We start from the raw sequence: 7340 nt of genomic DNA, 5'->3' as shown, positions 1-7340 counted from the left end.
AGTTTTTGAAATGAGATTTCTTCAAGATCCTCTTTATTATTGTTATGAGATAAAGACCTTTCATCAAACACAACATTTATGGCTTCTACTATCTTACTCAACCTCTTATTGTAGCATTTGAAAGATTTACTATGTGTAGAATACCCAAGAAAAATTCCCTCATCAGACCTTGAATTAAAATTCTCTAAAGAATCATCATTCTTTTTAATGAAGCATTTACAACCAAATATTTTCAAATTCTTTACATTAGTTGTTTTACCATTCCACAATTCATAAGGAGTATAAGTTGTTCTTACTCTTATTTTAGTTTTGTTTAAAATTTATACAACTATATGAACAACTTGTTTTCAAAATTTATCTGGTAATTTGGCTTCATTTAACATAGTTCTAGTCATTTCTTTAATAGTTCTATTCTTTCTTTCCACAACACCATTTTTTTTGTGGTGTACGAGCAGTTGAATATTGTCTTTCAATACATTGTTTTTCACAATACTCAATAAATTTTGGAGAGGTAAATTCTCCACCTCTATCTGACCTTAAACATTTCAACTTTGGATCAGTTTCCCTTTCCACCATTTTTCTAATTTTTTTGAAATGTTCAAAGACTTACCCAAACCATTCTTGAATAATCATCAACAAATAACATAAAATATTTTTCACCGTTTAATGATGGAGTTTTAGTAGGTCCACATAAATCAGTATGCACAAGTTCAAGTGGTTTGTTAGATTAATATTCTTCCATTTTGAAAGATACTCTTGTTTGTTTTCCTTTAACACATTCTTCACATATGTTTGCTGGTTTGTTGATATGAGGTAGTCCTCTAACATTTTTATTCTTACTAATCCTAGCAAGATTATCAAAACTGAGATGCCCCAACCTTTTATGCCATGGCCAATTTTCTTCTACTTGACTCATAAGACAAGTGTTAATTAGTGATGATTCTTGAACTGTAGGATTAATCAGATTATAGAGATTTCCACCTATCCTCAAGCCACTAGCAATGACCTTATTCCTTTCATTTTTGATAGAACATCCTTTAGCATTAAAGGAGATTGAATATCCACTATCATATATTTGACTAATAGTCAAAAGATTATGTTTCAAACCTTCTACAAAATATAAATCATGAATAGGTGTATCTTTGTTTAAGATTATTGAGCCTTGTCCTATTATATAAGCTCCTGAATCATCACCAAAGCGAAAAAATCCTCCATCAAAATCTTCTAGGGTTTTAAATTTACTTTCACATCTAGTCATGTGATGTGAGCAGGCACTATCTAAAACCCAGGTTGTAGATTTTTGAGCAAATAGGACTGTTTCCACAAATAAAGACATTTCACATGTCTTGAAAATTGGTTTCCATAACTGTTTAGGCTTTAAATTTAATTTGCAATAATTTGTGAAGTGACCATAATGAAAAAATTTGAAACATATAATAATTTTCTTTAGACCATGACTAGTACTATTTATATCATAATGAGATGCCTTACTTTTAAAGACATTACAATTAAAACAATAACCCTTAAAGAAAAACTTAGTTCTCTATTTCAGAAGCTCATCAGATAAATTTTGTAAGGAAATCAACTTTTTATCTTTTTCATTAAGTAAAAGTTTTTGATTTTCTATAATCTAATTTGCTTCTTCTAATTCTTCTTGAAATCTTTTATTGACATTTTCATGATTTGAAATCAATTTCTTTAACCTCTTTGGTTCCTACAAAGACTTAAGAAATTCTTCTTCATGATCAACTTCTTCATATGAATAAGATGAAGATTTAGATTCATTGGATTTAGATTTTGGAACATTGACTATTTTGGCCATAAACAACCTTTCTCCTTCTTCATTGGATCACTTGACTCTTCTTTTGACAAAAAGATTTTCTTTTTGAAATCCTTGAATCTTTTATTTTAATTCCAAGGTTTCTTTTTTGAATCATCATTATCTTCTTGATATATATTTGGACATTTTGCCACAAATTGTCCTAATTGGCCACAACTCTAACATTTTGGTTTTCCTTTATATTTCTTTTTCACCTTTCTAACTAGTAATGCTTCTAAAGCATTTGTTAAATCTGAATCATCTTCTTCTTGTTTTTCAACCCTAAAGGCTATCTCTTTTAATGTAGAACTAGTTTGACTACTAATTGTCATTTCATAAGTAGTTAAGGTTCCTTGTAGTTGATGTAAAGTCTTTTTTAAAAAGTTTTTCTTTTCTTCCAATGTAGAAATCTTAGTTTCAAATTTTGATAAAACTGATCATATGACTTTTGAAACTACATCATGTTCTTCAATTTGTTCTCCTAAACCTTTTCTAGCATTTCCAATTTCATCAATTCTCAAAAAATAAGTAGATGTATTTTCATCTTCACTCATCTTTAGGTTATCAAATTGTGTTTTAAGAGTTATCAATTTTGACTCTTTAGCCTTTTCATCTCCTTGATAGATAGTTTCCAATTTGACTCAAATATCATTTGCAGATTTATAATAGACAACTTTTTCAAAAACATCTTTAGTAGGCCCACAAAAAAGAGCATATCTTTCCTTTTTGTCTAACTCATATGTAAGTTTATCATTTGAATCAATAGGTACTGTTGATAGAATAGTATACTTTGTAATGACAACATCTCACATTTTAACATCTTTAAAGAATGTATAAAAGCTTCCATCATAACTTTCCAAAACACTTAGTCATTGCCATCAAATAATAGAGCTTGGTTAAGCGAAGCTCCTTTAGCATGTGCCATTTTACTTCCAAAAAATCCCTAGAAGAATTCCTCTAGGAAGCCTAGGCTTTGATAACACTTGTTGGAAGTATTTGTGGTTCTGAGAGGGGGAGGGGCTGAATCAAATTTGTGATTTTTTTTTAACAAGATAATAAGTTATCTCAGATTTAACATTACATAAGCAATCGATACACAAAAGTTTCTTGAACAATCAATATACTAGATAATAAAGAAAAATAACCACTCATAGAAGTATAGACACAAAGTTTTTTCTGAGTGGGAAACCCTCAAAAATCCTTATGATTTCATCAGAGGGAGAAAAACCACTCCATGAACCTATTTTTTTTATTGAGTTTTAACTCCTTTTCACATTTGTAGCTACAGTTGCTAAGGGCTACAATTACTTTTCTTCTTTTTGAATCTGAGTTACAATCTCACATACTCATATACCTATATTTTTGTACACTCATACATATAAGTAAGTTCATAATGAATCTTTCAAATCAACGTGCAATATTTAACCTGAAAGATTTTATATCTCTTTTCAGGATTTAACCTTTTTTTCTCATATCAGAAACATACACCTCCATTCTCTTAAATAGAGAAGAGTATTTTAAGTTATTTTAACAATTGTCTCACAAATTTGTTATACAACTAAAAAAATTCATCTTCAAAAAATTGATATGAATCACTTTTAAGATTGAGATATATGAAAATAATATGAAGACCTTCAAGATCGACACATATGCTCTTGCCATGAAGTTACAAGAACTGTTAACTGCATAACTACCATATCAATATAATAAACATTATAACTGGTGACCATTCTTGTCACAAAATAAAAAATTCCAATGTAGATTTTAAAACAATAAATAGTATCTTTTGCCACAAGACCAAACCCTTGTTCTTTCACAAAATTGTAACAAAAAATCCTAATGCTTCTCCAAAACATGGGTTTCCACAAAAATCCATCAAAGCCTTCGTGAAGAAGAAAGATTAAAATTGAGATTTATTTCAAATCAAATCAAAGTTCTATTTTGTACAAGTGATGAAGAGCCATACGTGTGTATGCACATACCTTTATCTTTATAAAGGATTTGATAAAAAACTATACACCCTTTTCTTTTCTCATAATTTCTCCAACATGTACAAATTTGCAACAAAGAACTTTGAATGAGTATAAAACAAATCAAAAGAAGAAACATTTTACATTTTCTATCTATTAACATTATCATCACAAGAACCACAACTTCAAAAAAAAAATAGTTGTCTAAAAACTTTCAAAAATATCACCATAAAACTTATTTCCATGATAGTAACAAGATATCATCATCATCTTCGACTGCCTCTTACAGCAATGGAATTCATACTCAACATGTTGCTTTCCTTCTAGTGGTAGTGCTTATGCAATAATTTTTTGAAAAACAATGGAAATTGAAATGTGATTGTCGAAATACCTAGAACAAAAACATTATTGCATAACCTTTGGAATCTGCCATACGGGTTTAACACTTGGTGAGTTATTTACCAAGTAAGCACCTTACTGCATGCAATGATAGGATAGCTGTTAGTTTCTTTTTATTACTATCATAAATTCCATACCTTTCAAAAAAAAAAATGCCACATTTTTCCATGTTGCTTATGAAACATATATTGGAAAATAATCTTTCAAATATTTGCACAAAAAACATAAGTAAACAATAAGTACTGCTAAAGTAGAAGAATTTGCTAAAAATTTGAAGAACATCCACGAGGAGATAAGAAAGCACATCATAAAAATGAATACACAATACAAGGTTAAGGTAGATGTGAAAATGAGGTATAAGGAATTTTATATTGGAGATGAAATCATGGTTCATTTGAGAAATGAGCATTTTCCAGTTGGTACATGTAATAAGCTAAAGATGAAGAAGTTTGGATCATGCAAGATAGTGGAAAGGAATGATTCTAAAAATTCTTATGAAGTGGAGTTGCCTACATAATTGAATATTTTACTAATATTTATAATTTTAAATTTGATAGAGTATTATGAAGAAGCTGATGGAGATGAAGTTGCAAAAGCATAGTGGAGTATTCTAGGAGTTAGTTTGGCTACAAAGGAGATTGAGGAGATACTAGAAAATTGTATAGGAAAAAGTACAAGAAACATTCGTTATGAGGAATACCCAGTGAAATAGAAAGGGAGGTTAGTAGAGGATTCATCATGGCTAGCAAGGAAGGAGGTTAACTATCTTGGTTTTCCTCTAAACACCTAAGATGTGATAGAGTCACGTCTCAAATTACCTCAAGTGTCTGGTTTAGAAGCATCCTAGGTGGAATAGAAATCTTGCATCACCAAAAAATATTTTCTTTTAAGTCTTTTCTATTTTAATAAGGACTAGTAGACAAGGTCATTACTATTTTTGAGAACTTGCTACTTTTAGTACATTTGTCATACAAGCTTAGAATGTTCTAATTTTCTACATGACGGTTCATTTTAGACTTATAAGCCTACCATAAGAATCTCATTTATCTATCTTAAGTATCGAAGAAGTTCTTGTAGATTTTTGGTGGAAAAATTTGTAGAAATATCTTCAAGTTCACCATTGGAGGCATTAGAGTGCCTGAATGAGGTCCAAAAACTCAAGAAAAGGGTAGTTATGTAGTTTCAAGCATGTAGGATCAGGAATTGGCATTTCCAAAAAGTGGTTATAATTGGTAATCAAAGCAATGGTTCTAGAGTTATGGCCTTCCAAAGTTGGGCTACTTGAAATTTCTAAAATAATTGTGAAAGATGTAATTGACCGACTCTATATGTATTGTTTGGGCCTGTTGACTCTAGTTATTAAGTTTCAATGTCTATAACCTTCTTGGGTGACATAGAATTGCCTATTTAAGAAAGGCTCAAACATTGTCTAGAATAGGTCAACGTGGTAATTTGTAGCCTAGTCTTGTAGATTACTATAATGAAGGCACCCATGTGGGTTAGCATATTGTAGTTGTGAATTTTGTAATTCCACTTTTGTGGTGATAATAAGAAGTCCATATTTTTTCTCACATTTTCTGTGGTTTCTTTTTTTCTATTATGTGTTTATGGTATTAAGGGGAGTACCCTTCATTAGATCACATCATGTATATTCTCAACTTTTGCTCCATAGTCCTCAATACTAGTTTCTAGGAGTTGTAACTTAGCAGTGAGTGTTTCAAGGTCACTCAACTTATTCTTTATTTGGATCTCAAAATTAGTTAGGTTCTTTTTTGATAGTGTGCCTTGTCCATAAAACCTTTTTCCTTTTTCTTCTCCTCTTCTTATTTCTTTTCCCTTTCTTCTTTCTTTCTCTTCTCATCTTCTTCCTTTTTCTTCTCCTCTTCTCCATCATCATCTAAGCTGGAGTAAGCTACAATATTTCCCAAAATAGTTTGGTCATAGGTTGTAAATGGGTTTTCTTTTGTGTCCATAGTTATATGTACACTATCCACTTGCATGGATTTAGTACCTATAACAATGTGTGGTGGTGAGAGTTCCTTTTGTTTCTCATCTACTTCTCTATTATCACTATATGGTGTGTGTACTTCCATATACATTGGCTATTAGGCTTTGACTATGCACTCATCTTAGGCACTGTAGTTATGAATTTCACAATTGCCTCTTTAGTCTTCTTCTTGACATCCTCATAATTACCTCCCATCTGAAGAATTTCTCTTCTTCTGTGCCTCAGGAAGGGCTCAATACCCTTCAAAACTCTATTTGAGTCCTCCTTAGAGTCAACTTCATAGATTTTATTTATCATAGCGATCCTCAAATTTAGATATTATTCTAATAATATCTTTGTCCTATTTATTAACCTATTATATAGGTCTTCAAGTATCTTATTATAATTGTTCTCAAACTTCTTATTCATCAAAATCATATTCCTTACAGTAGCATTTTCTAACTACCTTCTATGCATAATAATATATAACATGCCTATAAAATTGGCATGGACTACCTAGCAACATATGACATATGTCAATATGTATGATATTGTAAGAAAAAGTGATTGAAATGATAAAATATAATAAAATGAAATAGCATGAAATAATAGATTTAATCCAAGAGAGCAAGAAGAGTTTTACCATACAAATGATACAAGATCAATGGAGCAATACCAAAGAGGAAGCAACACAAGAGATAAGGATTTGATAAGGGGAAAGAAAAGAAAAGCCCTTGTGAGTATTATGAATGAGGCAAAAGCTTAAGAATGAGAGAGAGAGAGAAGAAATGGAGCAAAATAGCTCATTTACAATAGCATCAAAAACTTGATGTGAATAATGGAGACTAGATGAAAATGAGAGAGAGAAGCACCTCTTTTAAAGAGATGAGAAAGGAGTTGCATGTTTTTGCATGTGTAACTCCCATTTCTATGAATGCCACATTCATAAAAGGTGTGTGCAAAGTGTCAAGTTCCTCTTAAGGAGGAATATCTATTTTCCTTATTAAAGGAAATACAAAAATGAGTTGTCCTCACAAGTGGACAATAGGACAAGAATGCCATGTCCTTTACATGTAGACTAGAGGACAAATAAATAATACATAAGGGATACCTTGGTTTATCCCAATAAATAAATAAATACAACCAAGAAAAGATTATTAATTCT

Source organism: Cupressus sempervirens, chromosome 5 (assembly GCF_028749045.1).
Source record: "Cupressus sempervirens isolate cs-2001-9-10 chromosome 5, ASM2874904v1, whole genome shotgun sequence".
Lineage (NCBI taxonomy): Eukaryota > Viridiplantae > Streptophyta > Pinopsida > Cupressales > Cupressaceae > Cupressus > Cupressus sempervirens.
This window is presented reverse-complemented; position numbering follows the sequence as displayed.